The sequence below is a fragment of the Vulpes vulpes genome, chromosome X (assembly GCF_048418805.1).
Source record: "Vulpes vulpes isolate BD-2025 chromosome X, VulVul3, whole genome shotgun sequence".
Classification (NCBI taxonomy): Eukaryota; Metazoa; Chordata; class Mammalia; order Carnivora; family Canidae; genus Vulpes; species Vulpes vulpes.
In genome coordinates, this window is record NC_132796.1 from 82,317,386 (window position 1) to 82,339,972 (window position 22,587).

At 40.5% G+C, this 22,587-nt stretch overlaps 2 protein-coding genes across 2 annotated transcripts in view; one reads left to right on the forward strand and one right to left on the reverse strand.

Annotated features, from left to right (window-relative positions):
• Positions 1–22,587, forward strand: part of RTL4 (retrotransposon Gag like 4) — a 518,532-nt gene that overhangs the window by 424,556 nt on the left and 71,389 nt on the right. Inside the window, exon 5 of the transcript XR_011998095.1 lies at positions 14,895–15,038. The gene's annotated coding sequence lies outside the window, so the exon portion shown is untranslated. The remainder of the gene's footprint in view (positions 1–14,894; positions 15,039–22,587) is intronic.
• The window catches only part of LHFPL1 (LHFPL tetraspan subfamily member 1), a 255,441-nt gene that overhangs the window by 124,050 nt on the left and 108,804 nt on the right, over positions 1–22,587 (reverse strand). The gene's annotated exons all lie outside the window — the stretch shown is intronic.

The following is a 22,587-nucleotide window of genomic DNA, read 5'->3' on the forward strand; positions in this document are numbered from 1 at the left end:
TATCTACTACTAGCATGTCGATCTTTTATTTTGAACCCAGTAACTTCTAAATAAATGTGACTCTCCCTGGGAAGAGTCTACATTAAGCTTTGTCATTAATTTAAGACCAAGTATAAAGACATGTATCACCCACTGTGGGATTCATGTGGTAGCCAGGCAAAGGTCACAGAAAGAAGAAACCTGAGCTAGGGAAAGTAAACTTCCCTCTCTGAGGGTTTTGCTATTGGCTTTAAGTACTTGGAGACCTGACCTTTAATCTTGTGTTGATTGCTATTGAACTGACAAGAATTTTGAGCTGCCCCACAGTGATCTCTCACTGACTGAGGTATCTACCCTGTTTATTCTCCTGAGGACAATCTTAAGTAAATCAATGGAAGTGGCCATGTCCAGACATGCTGGCCTGGGAGCCTCTGTACAGTAGCATTTTATTAATACAATGACATTTCCAAAACACAGCACATTATTCCCAGGCTAACATAGTAGTCCCTGAGCCCAATTCAGTGTTGAAGCAGGAAAAATGGTTGCGAGCCTTAGAATATGTTTTCTATATCTTTTTTTCCTGTCAAAGACTGGGAGGCTGGCTTTTATATGTCCTCTAGATTTGAATCTAAGCACTATCTTAGTAATTTAGACTTGTTGTGACAAATGTTTTAGGAATATAACTTCAGTGGCAGTTCCTTTCCCTAGGAAAAATTAATGTGCTATGTATCTGTCACAGGTGGGAATTTTAATAAAGTTACTGTTCATTTGGAGAATGTAGACAAATTAATTTTTGACAGCCCCAAGGCTGGTAAAATTACCACATATGTCAGTGCCTATTTTTGATATATGGCCTTGATTAACACCCAGATGCCTAAGGATCCAGGCAGTAAAAAGTGAGAGGTGAGGTGGAGCCTGACATTTGCATCCCTGCCATGGCTTTATTTGGGTTGACAGGTTATATATTTCAAGCAGTTAATGCACACTGAGAGCCCACTATGTGCCAGGCATGGCAGGGAGGCAGAAATGGCTAAGATAAGGCCCTTGCTTACAACATGACAGAGTGGATGAGACCTTTGATGACAATGATAGGTATAATGAAGAAAGTCAGAGCAACCTTTAACTGAGTGTTTACCGTTTGTCCAGTACTCAGTGTTTTACAGGAATTATCTCATTTACTACAAGAACCCTATGAAGTATGCATTTCTATGCCCATTACTCAGTGTTTTACAGGCATTATCTCATTTACTCCAAGAACCCTATGAAGTATGCATTTCTATGCCCATTTTGCAGATTCAGAAACACATTTAGAGCCAGCAAGCAGCAAGTCCAGCATCATAAACCAAGATTAACATCTGGGTTTGCCTGACTCCACAGCATCAATTTTTAACCACTGTGAAATAAATAACTAAACCACAAGACGGCCCATAAGACAAATCTGGAAGAGATCTCCAAAAAGCAATCAATTCAAGTGTTTTTCAAACTGGAAGGACTTGGGAGTGATGGAAGCCAATTAGAGATCCTAAAACTAAAGAATGCTGTATGGCAATGGAGAGGCCAGCACTGTTCTCTGAGAATTGATTTAAGGAGCAAGGCAAGGTAGCTTTCCTTTCTGTTTCCAGTGCTCTTTCAAGGTCATCTTCTCCCAACCAACAAGGAGACTGGAATTCACATACTTCAAAATACTGGCTGATGTCAGCACTCCTGGAAAAATCAACTTCAGATTTGAATTTGGCAGACAGGACCTTTTACCTCATTTCTATCCATTCTTTGGACAATCACTTATTAAGCAGCTATGGACAAAGCACTGTGTTAGCCATATTTAGAAAAAAATGAGATGCATAAGACATGGTCCCTATACTCAAATTATTTTCTAAGGTAAGGGTCAACAAATTTTTTCTGTAATGATTCAGATAGTGAATCATTTAGACTTTGAGGCCCCATTAATATCTGTTACAACTCTCAACTGTTCCATTATAGTATAAAATTGGTCATAGAAAATACATAAACAAATGGACCAACAGAATTTTATTTACAAAAATAGGCAGTGAGTGGGAGTTGGCTTGTAGGCCACGATTTGCCGACTTCTTTTCCAAGGCATGGTTCTTAACCTTGGTTATACATTAGAATCATCTGTAAAAGTTATAATAAATGCTGTTGTCTGGGTCTCACTCCTAGAGATTCTCATTTAATTGGTCTGGCATAGGGCTTAGACCAGGACTCTTAAAGATCTCAGATGATTTTAATGTACTTATATTATTAAGAACTACTGCTTTAAAGGACAACAGACTTGTTATTAGCACTAGTAGGAAACATGGGCCAGAATGAAGGTGTGAATAGGTACCATGGGAATGTAGAGAAAGCAAACAACTGGTTTCAACTAAGGAAATTAGGTTAGTCTTTCTGGAGATAGCACATGAGTTAACAAATGGAAAAAAGGGGCAGTTTAGGTGATATCAGCACGTTACTGTTATTATTACCTGTAGTCATCTGCAAAGCTCTTGTCTAGGTGCTTTATATGCATTAAGACACTGAATTGTCACAACAACCCTCTGAGGCAGATATTATTATCATTTTTTATTAGAGGAAACTAAGACTCAAAAACAGTGAGAAATCTGACTTTGGTCACATGGTTAGGTAAATGACTGAGTGGCCAAAGTACCATTGTATACATACAAATGTGATCAAATGGGAAATAAATCACAGGAGCCATAAACTGTGAACACAAGATAGTTGTTAGCTCTGGTAGCAACAAAGGGAACAAAGGGATAAGATAGACTAGGAGCACATAAACAGATATAAATTTCTTGGTGATGTCTTAGTTGTTTTTTTCTTTTTCTTTTTTTTTAAGATTTTATTTATTTATTATTGAGAGGCACACGGGGGTGAGGGGCAGAGACACAGGCAGAGGGAGAAGTAGGTTCCATGCAGGGAGCCTGACGTGGGACTTGATCCTGGGTCTCCAGGATCAGGCCCTGGGCTGAAGGTGGCACTAAACCACTGAGCCACCTGGGCTGCCCTGTTTGTTTGTTTTTCTGTTGGGCAGTAGGTTCACAAGTGTTCATCATATTGGCTTTATTTATTTATTTTTATTTATTTATTTATTTATTTTTTTAAATTAATTTTTATTGGTGTTCAATTTACCAACATACAGAAAAACACCCAGTGCTCATCCCGTCAAGTGTCCACCTCAGTGCCCGTCACCCATTCCCCTCCAACACCCGCCCTCCTCCCCCCTTCTACCACCCCTAGTTCGTTTCCCCGAGTTAGGAGTCTTTATGTTCTGTCTCCCTTCCTGATATTTCCCAACATTTCTTCTCCCTTCCTTTATATTCCCTTTCACTATTATTTATATTCCCCAAATGAATGAGAACATACACTGCTTGTCCTTCTCCGATTGACTTATTTCACTCAGCATAATACCCTCCAGTTCCATCCACGTTGAAGCAAATGGTGGGTATTTGTCGTTTCTGGATAAAGAAGATGTGGTTTATGTATACAATGGAATATTACTCAGCGATTAGAAACGGCTTTATTTTTTTTAAAGATTTTATCTATTTATTCATGAGAGACACACAGAGAGAGGCACAGGCAGAAGCAGGATTCCTGCAGGTAGCCCGATGTGGGACTCAATTCCAGCACCCCAGGATCAGGACCTAAGCTGAAGGCAGATGTTCAACCACTGAGACACCCAGGCATCCCATCATCATATTGGCCTTATAAATCAATCAATCAATCAATCAATCAATCCATGTGTGGGCCAATGATGACTATATCATGGTATATAACAATATACGATATATATTATGATATAACATAGTTATATACCACGATATATTTATATCATATGTATAAATATATAAATAATCCATCTGTGTGTATCAGATGTAAAAAGAGAAAGGAGAAAGAAAGGGGGAGAGGGATAGGGAGAAAGACAGAAGTAAGGTTGGAGAATTGGGAGCATTTAGGAGTAGGAGGTATTTAACTTACAAAACTTCCCACTCACCTTTGGCCTCCAACAACTCTTCATTAACCCTACCCACCTAATGGTCACCCTGAGAGTAGGATTACCGAGCTCAGCTAGGCTTCATGTCTCTGTGAGGCCCTTGTGACCTGAGGGATTGGCATTAAGTCTGGGAGGCTAAGGAAGGAGTGGGTCTGTCAGGCTTGTCAAATTGGCATATACTTCCTCTTCTCTGCCATCATCATCAAGAGGAGGTGTAGGAGCTAACAACATGGCTTCCCATATTATCCCAGCTCTACCTTTCATATTCCCTTCATGCTCTTACTTTCCTCTAAATGATTACAGTTCTCTGAATCCCTTGGAGAAACAAGGGAGACTGTGGTGAATGGCGATTTGACCCAGTACCCTTTACCTACCTGTCAGATTTCCTTATAGTTCCTTTCTTTCCTTCACCATTGTTCTGAGAGCAGAGCCCAAATCTAGGGTCCTGAACCAAAAACTGAAAGAGCAGTGGCCAGTGACAGTTATCTTTCATATTTCCCCATTTGATTCAGTGTTCATAACAGACACATGATGAGATAAAGCTTCAGCAACTTTGTGATGAGTTCTTTAAGATATCAGAGAACACTCTGGAGATGGTCCCAGGTGAGTCAGCAGAGCCTTACAGAAGGCTCACGATCTAGTGGGCTTACCCTAAGGCTTGCCACAGCAGGTTTAGCCTTTCTCCTTTGGCATTATCTGAGCTGTTTGAAGCACAAGCCCTGCCACCACTCCCCCTTCCTCCTTTCAATGGCTCCAGGGTTGTCATTCCCCTACTGCTACTTCTCAGTCTGTTTCCTTCTCTCATCTCTATTTATGTCTTTCCTTCATTTTGTGTCCTGAAGTTTTTTTCTATTCTGATTTTTCTTCCTTTCTTTTCTTTTTTTTTTATTTCTATCCCTATTCCCTGTAGCATCCCCCACTCCTTTCTATTTCAGATTTCCTATCCTCTGGCATCTCTCTGTCTCTTCTTTTTCCTTCTCCTTCCCTCCTCTTCCTTTTCCTCCTCCTCCTTTTCTCCTTATCTCTCTCAGCATTATTTTTAGCAGCAAAGCATCTCCATCCTCCATATCTCCATTCTTCTTCCAACTTCTCTTATTCAAAATTAAAATGGATGGGAGCCCAATTCCCTAGACTACTAATATGAAGTGGGAGAGTTGGAACAGTCAGCCTAGGAGCTACCTCTACTAGAGTCCTCAGAGGGTTATATTTTAGCAGCAGGCACAGTAAGAATGCATGTAGTTATGTGTGTTGGGGCCATGTTGTGGGTGGAGAGTGCTGGACTGGTAGAGCTCCCTATGTATGCTTCATCACCAGCCCCAAAATGCTGGATCTGGAGCCCATTCCAAGGCCAAAACTGGCCATTGAACAGATGTCCCTGAGATATAGTCAGCCAGTAAGCCAAAGCAAAGGGCAAGTTAATTCCCCCCAAGGAATCATGGCACAGTGGACCATCTTTATGGAGAGGTTGGGGCAGGTCAGCCAGCTCAGCACAGGAAAGTATCTGCTGGAGAGGGAGTACATGCAAACTCGCTTTGCTTAGCAAGTAAGGGCCAGGCCTGAAAATGGCTTGGGTTTCTAAATGAAGTTTTTTTGGGGCTTATAGCCATAACCCTTCCATTTAAGGGATCCATGGGCATATATGTCCTAGCACACACAGATGCCAGGGGATGACAAGCAGTCATGGATGCAGAGAGTCATTGAAAAACCTTTAGGTACCTCACTTGCCTGATCATCCTCCCTGCTATACAGAACTGCAGGAAATGCCTTTGGTTAGAAATGAATTTTATACCTGAATTTGTGTATTTCAGTTGAGGCTGCTACAATTTTAATACAATTGAATATTGAGCATGAAAAATTAGCAAATCATTATATTAGTTTTAAAGGTTACTTGCTATGACAAACAACCCAACATCTTAGGGACTTAATATAGTAAAAAGTTTATTTCTCACTCACTCCATGGTCCAGTAAGTTGTTTGGCAGGCAGCCTCCCAGGGGTATTTCTGGATTCCAGTCTCCTCCCATCTTCTTCTAAGCCCTTGATGTTCTCTACTAGAGCCTCCACATCCAACCAGCATACAAGGGGAGCAGAACAGGAAGACAAGTCCAATCTTACTGGATGCCAAAGAAGAGAACACAGATGGAGGTTGGTAGTAAAAATATCACCTGTCTCTGTCACACAGTTGTATCACAGGATGTTGCTCCTATACATACATGTGAATGTATGTGTGTGTATACCATAACAAGCTCACAATGGCACAGCATGCATGTATATTTAATCATTGACAGAGCTGGGATTTAAACTCAGTTCCACTTGACCCTAAATAATGCTACTATCACTACTAGCTAATATTTGCTGAGCATTTACCATGTTCCAGGAATTATTCTAAGTACCTCACATATGCATTAAGTCATTATCTTCACAAAACCCCAATGCAGATAGATGCTACTATTATCTTCAGTTTATGGATGAAGAAACCAAAACGCAGACAAGCTAAGCAAAAAATTTGTCCAAGGTCATGAAACCGTTAAGTGATAAAACCAGGACTAGAACTCAAGTTCTTACCAATATTTTGTGCAAACACTAGTCTATAGTCTACATGCATCTGAGGACATTTGAGAGAGAAGATTGTTCTTGCCCTAGAAGGAATTAACTGGCTTCTAGTTTGAGAAGCTAGGCATCAACATATATATTTAAATAAAAATATGATACATTATGCTTAGAGATAAGAATGCACAGAGTTATGTTAGTACTATAAGAGGAAGATCCATGGTATTGGTAAACTAGAGTAGTATTTAGAATGTAATAGGTAGTGGGCACCTGGGTGGCTTAGTCAGTTAAACATCTGCCTTAGGCTTAGGTTGTGATCTCAGTGTCCTAAGATCGAGGGCCCTGGGATTGAGCCCCATGTGGGGCTCCAGCTCAGCAGGGAGTCTGCTTCTCCCTCTCCCCCTATGCTCTCTCTCTCTCTACTCTCTCTCAAATAAATGAATAAAATATTTTTAAAAGTAATGAAAATAAAAATAGGATCTAAATGAATCTTGAGGATGTTATGCTAAGTGAAATAAGCCAGTCAAAAAAAGATAAAAACCTTATGATTCTATTTATCTGAAGTATTTAAACTACTCCAGTTAATAGAAATAAAAAGTAGAATGTTGTTTACCAGGGGCTAGGGGAGGGGGTATGGGAAGTTGTTGTTTAGTGGATATAGAATTTCAGTTTTGCGAGATTAAAAAGTTCTAGAGATCTGTTGCCCAACAATGTGAATATACTTAACACCACTAAACTGTACACTTAAAATGGCTTAGATGGTAAATTTCATGTCATGTATTTTTGACCACAATTAAAATATTTTAGAAAACTTTAAAATTAAAAATAGGAGGAAAATATATAAATAGGATCATGAATGCAATCTTAGGGATTCTGGATCTACTAGAGTTTCTTATAAAAAAGACATTTATAGAAAACTTTGTGGCCTAGTCTCTTAGAAGAATTGTCTCACCCCAAATTGTTGATATTCTCTGGGACCAGGCAGTACCCAGAACTTTCTAGATCTATGTTTACATTTTCCTGTAACTAATGGAAAGCCATAGATGAATTCATATGTTAACTGCCTACTGGAGCTTTAATGGCTGGAAGGCCTCATTTATTTCCCTTCTCTGTTTTCTATGTGTTGCCTGATTTGCTCAGATGTTCTTCAACAAAGAAAGCCAATGAGCAAAAACTGGTCATGATTGTTCCCTATGGGGTATCCCAGTAAGGAATATAACTTCGAGGACTGGAGAGTGACACTATTACCTCACAAGATGTGTGGATTTTAATAATAGAAGCAGGTGGAATCATAAATGATTGTGTATATCCTGTACAAGAAAACTCACCAGAGGGCTACTAGCCTGCCTGCTGGTCTCACTAGTTTCTTGAGGTCTGTCACATATTGTAAAGAACAGAAGGATTGGTAGATTGCCCAAGATGAAGTGTCTGGTAAAGCATGTGTGCTTTGGAGTCAAGCAGCCCTGAGCTCAGCCACTTACAATCTGTGTGAACTTGGACTTGTCACTTTATCTCCACAGGCCTCAAATTTCCCATCTGTTAGGGATTGTACTTTGTGGAGTTGTTTTGAAGATGATATAATACATGTAAAGGGCTAAGCCATATTCTGGCACACAGAAAGTAGGCAGTAAATGCCAGTTCTTTTCTGTGTGAGAAGCTAGCCTTTACCTGCAGGGAGAGTAATTTAGAGGCAATAATTCAACAGATCAGTTGAATCCAGAGAGCCACATCAGTTTCCTTCTACTATAAAATATTGAACATCCATATTTACCCCCCACCCTGAGTAGAAAAGCTTTCTTAACTATTTCTCACTTTCCATGTGCCTTCTCTCTTACATAAAAACAAGTTCTTTCTTATCCAGTGAATTCAGAGCTATATGTATTCTCCCCTCAATACTCTCATACTCAGGCTTTCCATTTCTTCTTTCAAGCCTTCTCTCAATATTGCTAATATCAAGATTTTCTCTCACACCTTTATGTGCCATGTTTATGCCATCCTTTCTTTTTCTTCAAGAAAGGTCCTGCAATTGACTTTCATACATTCAAAAGTTAGTGCAAAATCTCTGTGAGTACTATCTTTCCCAACAGGTAAACCCCCTTCTTAGTCATTCTCCCCAAGGCTTCAATTTATGCAGAATGTTCCATCTTTGTTTCAATGGATTTAGCCTTGCTTGTGTGTGCTTCATCCACATTTTTTTCTCTGTGCAAGCAGTTATGCTATCCACAAACAACATTACCATTTGTCTAGATGGTGAGTACCTCAAGGGCAGGAATTGTGATTGATGGTTTATCTTTTCAACAGGTGAAATAGACTCTGGTATACACAGAGAACCACTCATGGAAAAACATCTCTGAGAGGCAGGCAGGGAGTGCACAGGTATTTTCAGTGTACACGTGGATCAGACAAAGGTCAATTAATGCTCAGCAGACTAAATCTTAAATCCTCATGCTTTTCTTTTCTTTTCTTTTTATGATAGTCACACACAGAGAGAGAGGCAGAGACATAGGCAGAGGGAGAAGCAGGCTCCATGCACCGGGACCCCGACGTGGGACTCGATCCCGGGTCTCCAGGATCGCGCCCTGAGCCAGAGGCAGGCGCCAAACCGCTGCGCCACCCAGGGATCCCTCCTCATGCTTTTCACTGCCATCACTTTGCAGGCAAAACGTAGTCCTACCAGCAATGATTGGGGAGGGAGAGGCAAAATGTGCCTGTGCTGGTGTCCTCTCCTTAGGTTTAATTCAGATGCAATTAGGTAACAATCTCAACCAATGGTCAAGACAGGAGAAGGAATTTCTCTACCCTGGCTAAAGCAATTCGGTGGCCTTGGGCAAGTTCCTTTGTCTTTTAGCGTCCTCCTCTGTATAATGGGGATGATAATAATAGTATGTACTTGACAAGATTTATTGTGAGAGTCAATGACATGTAAATCAATTAGTACAGGACCTGGCACATATTACCTACTCACCAAGGGTTAATGGTGCTGCTGCTGCTGCTGATGATGATACTAAGATGACTTGCTTTAAAGAAGGTCTGTCTCAGTCTTTTATTTTTTTTAAAGATTTTATTGATTTATTCATGAGAAACACAGAGAGAGAAAGAGAGGCAGAGACACAGGCAGAGGGAGAAGCAGGCTCCATGCAGGGAGCCTAATATGGGACTCGATCCTGGGACTCTAGGACCACATCCTCGGCTGAAGGTGGCACTAAACCGCTGAGCCACCCGGGCTGCCCTGTCTCAGTCTTTTATACTGAAAATTACCAACTAGTTAATCATTTCAACCAGACTACCATTCTGCCATGCAGAATGAGCACATATTAATCCTGGACTAACTTTTGGAGTGCATGTATAGTATAAGCTATCTCCCAGTGTCCCTTCTGAGGGATTATATTCAAGAGACATTGTTAAATGTATATCTGATGGGATGATCGAAAAGAATAGCTTTAGTAGTTCCCAGATACCCCAGCTGCTAGCTGTGGTACATAGTGTCGCCTTTCCAGTCTCTGAGTAAGATTCAGAGAACTAAGCATAACTCAAACTCTCTTGCTATTTCAGGTAAGATTGAGATTCCAATAATATACTTTAACAGAGCACCTTCATGAAGCATGGTCTTGGTCCTTGAGAACTTCTAAGAGAGAAAATGTCCTGTTACCTTGGTTTTCTCTTTACATCTTTTACTCTCTCCACTGTTCATTACTATTTTTATATAACAGATACTTTTTAATTATATAGATAGGCAAAAGCAAAAAGCCAAAAATTAAAATCCATAAGGCAACCACCCTAAAACAGACATTACCACTATTTTGCTATGTGTCCTCCCCGCAGCTTGCTTTCGCTATGCAGTGGATAGTTTGCATGTTGTAGTCATACTAAAACAGTGTGATGTAATAGGTCAATGGGCTGTGGGGTCAGATAACCTGGGTTTATGTCTTGTTTACTCACGAGCTGTATCAGTTTTGGCCTACTTTCTTAATCTCTCTCAGCTTCTATCCTTATCCACACAATGAAAGTGAGTAATATCTACTTCATAGGGCCTTTGTAAAGTTTATGGGTGTTAATATATATAAAGATGCTCAGCACATAAAAGGAACTTTTTCTATGTTAAAAAGAAAATTGCAGGCAGCCCCGGTGGCTCAGCGGTTTAGCGCCACCTGCAGCCCAGGGTGTGATCCTGGTGACGCTGGATAGAGTCCCATGTCAGGCTCTCTGCATGGAGCCTGCTTCTCCCTCTGTCTGTGTCTCTGCTACTCTCTCTCTCTGCATCTCTATGAATAAATAAATAAAACCTTAAAAAAAAAAAAAAGAAAATTGCAAGCCCCATATGGTGTTATTTAAGTTAAGGCCTGATGTCAGTAAACTAATACTTAATACCTAATCTAACTGCTGTTTCAGCCTCCCAGAATGTAACCTTTAGTCTGTTACCAAGAAATTTCTTGGTCAGCACTACGAATTTTACTGATATATCATTCTTCCATTCCCCTTGGGATGGCAACTTTGTTTAAGACAATCGATTTTTTGCTAATAATTTCCTTTTTTCTACTCCCTCTCCACTTTAAAAATTTTCCCTTTTCTGTAGCCCTTTGAAGCTCTTCTTTACTTGCTAGATGGAATGTTGCCTGATACATTAATCAATTCGGAAAGCCAGTTAGATCTTTAAAAGTTACTTGGTGGGGCACCTGAGTGCGTCAGTGGCTGAGCATCTGCCTTTGGCTCAGGTCATGATCCTGGGGTCCTGCGATCGAGTTCCACATCCGCTCTGCCTATGTCTCTGTCTCTCTCTGTGTTTCTCATGAATTAATATCTTTTTTAAAAATTTACTTGGTTGAATTTTTTGTTATTTAATACTCTAATGTGCACCTTTATCGTGTATATACTAATTTTTATAAAAGGACCTATTTGAGTGCTTTGTATTTTTGTTGTTATTGATTTGCTTATCCCTTCACATTGCCTGTTTATGTTTCTATATTAACAATTAAATAGGGATCCCTGGGTGGCGCAGCGGTTTGGCGCCTGCCTTTGGCCCAGGGCGCGATCCTGGAGACCCGGGATCGAATCCCACATCAGGCTCCCGGTGCATGGAGCCTGCTTCTCCCTCCGCCTGTGTCTCTGCCTCTCTCTCTCTCTCTCTCTCTGTGACTATCATAAATAAATAAAAATTAAAAAAAAACAATTAAATAATAAGTCATTCAATAATCTAAGTAAATATTTAGGTTAATAGTTAAACATTTAGTAAACCTAAATAAATATAGAGTTCTTTAGTGGGGGATGGACAAGGGAGAGGGAGAGAGAGAATCCTTTTTTAAAAAGATTTTATTTATTTATTCATGAGAGACACAGAGAGAGTGGCAGAGACATAGGCAGAGGGAGAAGAAGGCTCCGTATGGGGAGTCTGATGTGGGACTCCATCCCAGGACCCTGGGATCACAACCTGAGCCAAAGGCAGATGCTCAACCACTGAGCCACTCAGGTACCTGGAAGAGAGAGAATCTTAAGCAGGCTCCACACCCAGAATGGAGACCTATTTGGGGTTCGATCTCAGGACCCCAGATCATAACCTGAGCTGAAGTCAAGAGTCAGATATTTAACTGACTGAGCCACCCAGGAACCCTTCTTTTTGTTTTTCTTTTAATTTGTGTGAAATTGCAGTCAAATGGCAAAGCATTTGGGTCAGTTAAGAATCTTTTTCAATGCTCTGCACATTTAAACTGAATCTTAACTCTCGTCATTTAGCTAAAATCATGGCCTAGACTGGTAGTGGCTGAGTGGGAATATCAGACAGTGATAGAACATAATCACAAACTAAGACTGGAATCCCTATGCTACTACTTACTAATAATTTGATTTTGGACAGTTTTCTCATCTGTACAATCAGGATAGTAATTCCTAGCTCATGAGTTGCCATGAGGGTTAAATGAGATAATTCAGGTAAAGCTCATGGCACCTACCAAATATGCAATAAAAAGAGAACTGATTAAAGCCAATGTGCTTTTGTATTTAACTAGGACAGGTTAAGTAACTAAACCATAGTTGTACACCTAATAAGGATAGAACCAGAAACCAAACCTAGATTTGTCTGACTCTAAAGCCCATGTTCTTCTTATTGTATATCACATTGTCTCAGTATGACATGCAAACAATCCATTGCATTGCAAAAGAAAGTTGCCTAGTAGGGGCTCAATAAAAAGATAGCAAGTTATAACCAATGTGATTCTACTATTTTTTAAACTGCAATATACTCCCTGATCCTCCAAACCTACATCATCCTTCAAGCCTTGTTATAGTGTAGACTTCAGAGCTGGAAGACAATCCCACACCATTTATGAAGGCTACTCCAACTAATTCACTGAAATGGAGGCAGACTAGAGCTCCAGGCAATAGTTGCCCCGCACTGTCTAAGTCTAAATTCAAGTGCTGCCACTCACCATCTGTGAGACCTTGGGCAAGTTCCTTGACTGCTCTGTACCTCAATTTCCTCATCTTTAAAAGTGGGGCAAAACTGGTACCACACTCAATAGAGTCGTTGAGAGGATTAAGGAAGTTAATACTTTCAAGTACTTGGGAAATACCTGCCACATATTCAGTGCTCAATAAACACTGTCTTTTTTTTTAATAATAAATTTATTTTTTATTGGTGTTCAATTTGCCAACATACAGAACAACACCCAGTGCTCATCCCATCAAGTGCCCCCCTCAGTGCCCATCAACCATTCACCCCCACCCCCCGCCCTCCTCCCCTTCCACCACCCCTAGTTTGTTTCCCAGAGATAGGAGTCTTTATGTTCTGTTTCCCTTTCTTATATTTCCTACCCACTTCTTCTCCCTTCCCTTCTATTCCCTTTCACTATTATTTATATTCCCCAAATGAATGAGAACATATAATGTTTGTCCTTCTCCGATTGACTTACTTCACTCAGCATAATACCCTCCAGTTCCATCCACGTGGAAGCAAATGGTGGGTATTTGTCGTTTCTAATGGCTGAGTAATATTCCATTGTATACATAAACAACATCTTCTTTATCCATTCATCTTTCGATGGACACTGAGGCTCCTTCCACAGTTTGGCTATTGTGGACATTGCTGCTAGAAACATCCGGGTGCAGGTGACCCGGCGTTTCATTGCATCTGAATCTTTGGGGTAAATCCCCAACAGTGCGATTGATGGGTCGTAGGGTAGCTCTATTTTTAACTCTTTGAGGAACCTCCACACAGTTTTGCAGAGTGGCTGCACCAGTTCACATTCCCACCAACAGTGTAAGAGGGTTCCCTTTTCTCCGCATCCTCTCCAACATTTGTGGTTTCCTGCGTTGTTAACTTTCCCCATTCTCACTGGTGTGAGGTAGTATCTCATTGTGGTTTTGATTTGTATTTCCCTGATGGCAAGTGATGCAGAGCATTTTCTCAGGTGCGTAAACACTAAGTCTTTTTTTTTTTTAATTAATTTTTATTGGTGTTCAATTTACCAACATACAGAAAAACACCCAGTGCTCATCCCGTCAAGTGTCCACCTCAGTGCCCGTCACCCATTCCCCTCCAACACCCGCCCTCCTCCCCTTCCACCACCCCTAGTTTGTTTCCCCGAGTTAGGAGTCTTTGTGTTCTGTCTCCCTTCCTGATATTTCCCAACATTTCTTTTCCCTTCCTTTATATTCCCTTTCACTATTAAGTCTTATTATTATTACTATTGCTATGATTATTTCTGTTTGTTTTGACTTTCCATAGCACATTTTTTACTGGTATGAGGTTACATGTAGTTTTTTTGCATAATTATGAAGTGTTTTCTACTGATCTGTTAGGTGTATATCATGTCTTCTCAACTAGATTAAAGACTCCTAGCAACAGAAAACATTTCTTGAGCTTTGGATCTCTCATAACAACTAGCTTAGTGCTGGGCACAGGGTACTTGATGAAGATATTCTTGTGTATTGAAATTGCACATAAGCCTCAGTGGAAAGGACAGTCAGAAATAATCTTTGGTGTCTTTTAAAATAACTTAGTGTCCTCACCACCTCCCATTGCTCTACAGTGAGCCACATAAAAGTTTTCAGCCCTGACAACTAATGACCAAATCCCCGAGAGTTCTGTGGCTTGCTTCATGATTCTCCAGGATGCAGGGCACAGAAGCAGAGAGAATGTAATTGAGAATTCAATCTTCTGCACACAAAACCTGCAGGGATAGACTCCAATGGTCCTCAGCTGGATGTACCTGGTACTGGTTCTCTGCAATGTAATTTCGGGAGAGGTCGAAAAAATGATGGAAACACCTCAGGATTTAGGTATAGAAAGTGGGGAGGAATGGGGCTGGTGGATAATAGGGAATGGTTTATTTTGGGAAAATAACCTGCAGGTTTCTTTTTTTCCTTAAGTTTGAGTGGAGGTTTGCAAAATGGAGGAGGCTGACAACCCACACAGTGTCACCAATCCCAGCAAGCAGAAATTGTGCCATCATCTAAATTGAGGCTCTGGAACTAGGCAGCCTGCATGTGAATCCTGGCTCTGCCACTTGATAGGTATGTGACCTTTCTCTTTGGAAAGATGAAGCAAAAAATCAGAAAGCAGATTCTGAGGTTAGGAATCTAGAGGGCTTTGGCTCAATAGTCCCTAATGCTTTGGCCCATGGTATTCTGAGATGTGGCAATGTCACCTGCTGTTCTCACTGTAAGCTGCTGCTGCTAGGGAGCCAAGACCTTGAGAAAGCCAAAACAAGTGTTTTCCCCCTTACCTTTATAGCATTGTCTAATTAAGATTACCTATAGCTATCAGCATAACAGCAAACCCCGCAGTCTTCGTCAAAGGTAATTTTATTCCTTATGTCCATCCATGGTCTATACATTTCAGATCAAGCCTCACTTCTCCAGAAACATCATTCATCTCCACTCTTCTTTAGTCTTATGCTTTTTCATTTACCTTTTGATGTTGCACTATAAAGATATAATAATGCTTTTTAAAAATTTGGGGTGGGAGTACACACAAAGGATGGATGAGTTATACACACACACATGCACACAAACACAGCCTGAGTGGACATTTTTGTGAGCCATTTAAATTGATCATCCACATAAGTCCAAGGAAGCAGACCATCACTTATCCATCTTACTTTGTACTTGTGAGACACATTCCAATATTTGAGGTAGGGAAGAAAAAGGAATTGTTTTAGAACATCATATTCTTATAAAAGTAATTCCTTTGGCTCTAGTGCCAATAAAAACTCCCTATGGCTTCCTCATTATCTATTCCCCTGGTTTTCAGAGTCACCCATGAAGGGAGTTATTAATCCAGAACACGTACCCACATGTTGGTTTATCCATTAACTGAGACAAACCTTCAAAACCATTTGAGCCACAAGTAGACTACAAACCTTCTTTCAGATGGACTCTTCCAGATCATGGCACTTCTGACAGCTCCACGGGCCTCTTGGTCTAAAACTGAGAGCTAAAGCAATTCGAAATTATGGGCCCTGTGCATCAGCCTGGACCATACCCCAAGGAAGTCATGGCATCTGGCTTGGCCCTCCAAGTTAAACAGAGTTCATGAAAGTCTTTCCTTTATGGCAATAACTCATTTTATATATATATATATATGACACTTCAAAGTTTATTAAGTGCTCTCAAATGCTTTATAGGACTAGTATTTGCACCATTTCCTAAGAATATTTGTGTCCTGTATAATGACTCACCAAAAGGTCATTACTTTGGAGAAATCTGTCAATGGTCAAGTGTACAAAATGTCTCTGTTATGGATGTCAGTCGGCCTCTCTTCCCAGTTCTTCCAGTGCTTGCTCAATGAATTTACACATAAAGTGTCCTTGGGGGTAGAGACAGAGGTTATGCATAGCATCAACTGCATGGACTCCCCATTATCAAGGCTAAGTTGGCTACAGTCTCTTTGAGTTCCCACATGCCAATAACAGAGGCCCATACTGAGCCACTAATAGGGCCCCATTTTCCAGAGTGACCAGGTAGCAGGCTGATTACATTGGATGCCCTCCACTGTGGAAGAGGAACCCATCTTTCCTCACTGAGAATGATATTTACTCTGATATAGATTTGCTTTTCCAGCCTGCAATGATTCTGCCAACACCACCATCCATAGACTTAATGAATATCCTTTCCACTGCCTTGTATACTTTACAAGAAACTTATTTTATAGAGAAAGAAAGAAGGTGATAAAAAATACAAGACTCACTGATCTTACCACATACATCATTAACCAGATGTCTTGGAGTTATCTAGTTAACCAGTTATCTAACAGTTATCCGGGCAGAGCAGTGCAATTACCTATTAAATACTCATCCATGGAATTTCCAGAAATCAAGATCTGAAAATTGCTATCCTATAGGACATGGCATATACTTTGAACTACTGGCCAATAGTGCTGTTTCTGTTATAACCAGTATTCCAGTAACCAAGGGGTAGAAATTGTAGTGTATCTTTTTCAATATTATATCTAATAGCCCACTCAAAAATGGTATGATTCTGCAGGTTTAGAAATTTCAGTACTCAAAGGAGATATACTTCTGGACAGAGATACGACAATATATCCACTATCTAGAAAAGAAGACAGCTATCTGGCTATTTTGGGCTGTTCATGCCACCAGAACAACAGTCAAAATGGGAAATTCTTGTGTGAATGATTTATTAAGGAAATGTTCTCAGGAGAAATCTGTGAGGAAAATAGGGAAGGGGAAGAAGCTAAGCAAGGATGTGTTTTCAGATGAAATCTGCCTTAACCTGATCCTACAGGCAGCTCTTGGCATATATAAATGGATCTTTCAATGAGTATATCCTATCTTGACATAGAAAGATGAATATTTTGTACTGTTGCTCCAATCAGTCATTGGCTGTGGTCCGCCTTGGGAATAGGGATCCCCAGGTTATCTGGGAGCTACAACTAGCCTGCTCTTTTGAACACCCTTTCGATGTCTTAAGAATTCCTCATCTTAGAAGTCCCAGGCTCCTCAATGCTCTCTAGCCAAAGACCACCAGGAAAACACCTTGCAAATGAATAAGTTGAGTTTATCACTCCCTGCTACAGGGAAAATGCAAAGCGCAGGGAGAATATTAGAGAGGACTTATTAGAGAATTTGGGCTTGTGATAGGTAATTTATTTATTTATTTTTTAAAGATTCTTATTTATTTATTCATGAGAGACACACAGAGAGAAAGAGGCAGAGACACAGGCAGAGGGAAAAGCAGGCTCCATGCAGGGAGCCTGACGTGGGACTCGATCCCGGGTCTGCAGGATCAGGCCCTGGGCTGGAGGTGGCACTAAGCCGCTGAGCCACCTGGGCTGCCCAGTTTTGACTCTTTATAACTAAAAACTTTAACCAAGATGCATAGGCTCCACCCTTATAACCCAGCCCCAGGACCATATAGATTGCGACTTCCTATTTGCTCATAAATGAAACAGGAGTGACTAAGGAATTCCTTAATCTTTTGGAAGAGTGAATTGTCTTCATAACTCCTTTAATATTGATGCACTGTCATATTTGAGGATCAGAATGGGACTAACATCTGCAGGGAATCTGATAGAGCCAGACATTAAGGCATCCTGGATTTCTATAGGAAAGAATCAGACTCACTTTTTATTCTATTAGCTAAAGACCTTCTTGGCCATCCCTACCACCACCAAGGTAAGAATAGATGTAAAGATGGCTAAGAAATGAGACCCTGCATAACCAAGTGCAGGACTACAGATGTAGATTACAAGAGGAGATTTTATTATCAGCAGTTGTTGGAAAAGGCTTTATGGATGGTAGGAACAGAAGGGAGACGCTGAGGCACAAGTAGACTTTGACCCAGAAGCAATGAGAGAGGACACTCAAATGGCAATACTTAGCTCTGCTTTCTACTTTTGACTTTTGGCTGCTAGTGACCCTAGGCTCGCTGCTTGTAATGACCTCAATGGGTCAATATGACATGGTCTTGATCCACGTTACTGACTCCAAATCACAGAATTCTGCACCGGATCTTTCCTTCCTAGAACATAAACTTCATAAAAGCTGGAACTTTTTTTCCTTTTCCTGTTTTGTATAACTAGCTCCTTAAATAGTGGTTGACACATAGTAGACCCACATTAAATGTTGAAGGAATGGCTGAATGAGTGAATGGCTGACTAAATAAATGAATCATTCCCAATACTCTCTCTTCATGGAAAGAGACAAAAAAAAAAAAAACCCTAAACTAAACCTGCCTAGCTAGCTTCACCAATTTATTTATTCTGTTGCTTTTTCTCTTCCAAAAACATTCTACTGCTCCCCAGCCCTTCATGAATAGCTTCATTTCTTAGGGTCTCTGCTTGCTGCTGACAAGTTCTTCTGTAGCTTTGGTTGAACTCTTATTGTGTAGCCAGCCCAAGAGACACTGAACACAGCTCTGTATTCTAGGCCAATTATACTCAGCTGGACTGAGGTATTAATTAGGGCACAGACAGGAAATATTCTATCCAGAGTTCTGCAGCTTAAGGAGCAGGTTTCCTCTGAGTCAGGAACTATTTCCAGGGACCAGAGAGGAGATACATATAGCTCAGTTTAATAGAATAAGGCTTGATTTTATAGTCAATAGAATAGTCAAATCTTACCTCCAATTTTTTGAGGGGGACAAACTTCCTGTTTACTCTAGTTATAAGAACTGTCAGGTGTATTTTACTCTGACAGTAATAACTGATCATCAGTTTTCCTTAAAGCTGTCCACATTTACCTAGAGGTTTTACATGGGTACTTTCACTTGGATACCTCTCGCCCAGTCCAGAACACAGACATTTAGACATACAGACACACCTCCCTGTCCCTGTAACTCTCCAGATCTCTTGCACGGTCTTGTTACAATAGTTTTGAAAACAAAAAGGGCCTTAATAGTCTCTGTGCCCTGGGGTTTTTAGTGAGGTTTAGGGAATCCAGACAGCTGAGCTAAGTTGCAGGACATGGGGAGGAAATTAGAAAATACAGGAAAATGATTAGGGGCTGGAAAGAAGGTGGCCAGAAGGTAGGTGCAGAAAAGAAAAACAAACCTCCCACTCTACAATTTTGTTTAGGGACATTAGTGGATGCTGCCATCCAAGGATTTGTTTTAAATTGACTGCAAATAGATCAAAGTGCCTGGTTCTGCCATGTACTTCCTGTGTGACCTTAGACATGTCACTTAAAAATCTCTGTACTTCAGTTTCTTCATCTTAAAACGAGGATAATAACGGTAACTACATTATTGGATTGTTGCGAGGATTAAAGGAGTTAACATATGTAAAGCACTTAGAACAGTGTTTGGCACATACTAAGTACTATATAAGTGACAGATATTGTTGTTTTTATTTTTATAATTACCATTATCAATTGAGAGTACTTTGAATCATTCACACAATTCCTCTCTACTCCCTAGAGCTATGAGCTTTGAGAAGTATTTTTATACCAATTTGCTTCCTTGCATAGACACACAAGTGCTGGGCATTTGGGCATTTGGAATTGGAACAGAGGCCAGGTACAGGACTAAGGTTCCAGGGTACCTAGAAGTACCAGGAACAGCAGCTGCGAACAGGTATATAATATTAGGTGAGGGCTTGTTTCATAAAGTGTATTTTTTAGCTAAATACCTGCCCCAATGTACCTGTTAGAAATTCCCCAAAACAGAATTCAAGTAAGAATTCTGGGAGTAAGACCCAGAAATCTACATTTTTAACAAAGTTCCCAGACTGGGTTGCCAGATTAAAAAAAAAAAAAAGGAATCCAGTTAATTTTGAAGTTCAGATGAATAGTGAATTATTTTTATTACAATTATGTCTCAAATATTGCATTCATCATAGATATACTAAAAACTATTTGTTGTTTATCTGAAATTCAGATTTAATGAGGCAGCCTGTATTTACTGGCAGAATACACATCATTCCAGTGTACTCTCAGATTAAAGAACCACTTCTTTAGAAGAATGTGGGTTCTGCGGAAGCTATCTTTTTAGGAGCTTATGTCAGGGGCTGCAGAAAGGCCTAGTTATTGAAACAGGGGTATAGAGTGGAGGATTACTCAAAGAGAAATAACAAAGTGCTTGGTTCACTGGAACTGGGGCAGAATCAGGGTAAATCATCAGGCAGAGTCAAATTGACTTCATTTAGTTTGGCCTCAAGGTCTGCGTTTTCCCTAGAGCAATAGTTCTCAATGAGTTGAAAGTCAGGGGTGAGCAACTTTTTCAAAAAGCATGTCAAGTATTTCCAATACCACTTCCCTGCCCCTGTAGGGAAGGAAAATATTTTCACTCCATTCTTTTAGGTTCTGTACCTGGAGCCTGCAAATTGTGAAGAAGTGACAGAGAGTACAAAGGAGAGGGGTTGGCTTATAGGTATGGTAAATTATGGGAAAGTACATGGAAGAAACTAATGGAAGTTAAGGGTTATTTTGGTAATGTCTTTTTTGCAGACCCATCTTGTACCAACTTTCTATGTTTAGTTATAAGGGTTGTTCTCATAGTATGGAAGAGGGGATGAGAAACATTTCACAATGGGAAATTTATGCCTTTCTTTTAGGCAGATGGGGGAGAGCAAAGAGCTCTTCCTGTGTTTGCTGCTTCTGAATTGCCTTTGGCTCAGGATAATCCTTAGGCCAAAGTGGCATACTTTGGAATGGCCTATTCTGTTCCCCTTCACCCACATATTGAGGACCACTATCACAGAGCTTCAACCAGCAAATAGAATAGAAGGATAGGTCATTAGATATGTGCCTATTGGGACGCCTGGGTGGCTCAGTGGTTGGGAGTTGGCCTTTGGCTTGGGGCGTGATCCCGGAATCCGGGATCGAGTCCCACATCGGGCTCCTTGAAGGGAGCCTGCTTCTCCCTCTTCCTGTGTCTCTGCCTCTCTCCGTGTGTTTCTCATGAATAAATAAATAAAATTTTTTTTTAAAAAAAGAGAAATGTACCTATGGTCTCTTATTGTGTCCACACTGACTCAGCAGATAGTACTTTTTTTTTTTCACTATAACCCATCCAGCCCTTTTCCACCGCAGTCCCACATATTCTTCTATTTGTACAAATAATAAGCAACTATTACCTTAGCATCTCTGTGGCCATCTCTTTCATCATGGCTACTGCTAAGGTCTTAGTAGGCACTAGTGTGCAGTATTGCTTATTACTTTGAAGAGACTGGGTAGAGAGTTGGGTCAGTTTTCCTGAGGCAGATATATTCTGAAAATTTCCCTATTGCCATCATGTCAAGTGTGGGCTGCATTTACAGGTCTTACATTCCAAAGCCACACACCATCCATTGCACAAGACTGTTATCAGGCCAGTACAGCCAGACGCTACCTCCTGCCTGCTATCTTATCAAATTTTCATTATGACTCAAAAGTCAGCATAGAGGAGCCTCCTTTCTGATGGATTAGGAAACTGCTTATTTTGATGAGACTTATTCTCCTCAGTTCTGCAAGGATGAAAGGAATGCCATTTCATAGGAAGGCCTGACTCAACACTGGTGCCAGTGACTCAGTTTATTTGCTATTTCTTCCCACCAATCCCAGGTGTTATGTCAAAGGGATGCTTCCTGGCCAAGAAGAACAGCTTTGTCTTAGCTTCTTCCCTCTCCTCCCACAGCACCACCAGAAACTGTTCCATTGAAGGATAATAGACCAGAGTGCATAACTTCAGCTCATTATAAAATGACATTTCAGCCATTCAAGAGATCAAACGGCTACTTATAAAACAGAATGGAGACCATATAGTAGCCAGCCAGGGAAAACACACACATGCATATATACACATACTTTTTTATTGCAAAACGTGGCATAATTGAGGTCTATAAAATGCATAGGTGAAAACAAATATTATATGCCCAACTGAGAAAGCCAGAACTCACATTCTTCTTAGGAACATGCTTTAGCATTTCCAATGGCACTAGCCAGTTTGTCTTGATTGAGAGTTATTGGTGTCATCTTATCTGTCCCCATGCTCCACTGGACTATGAACTCCTTGAGGGTAGAAGCATGTTTTATTGATCTTTGTTATTCATGTCCATCCCTGATCACAAGTCTTGGTTTAGAGGAAGCACCTTATAAATGCTTATAAAAATAAGAGTGCTGGCAGA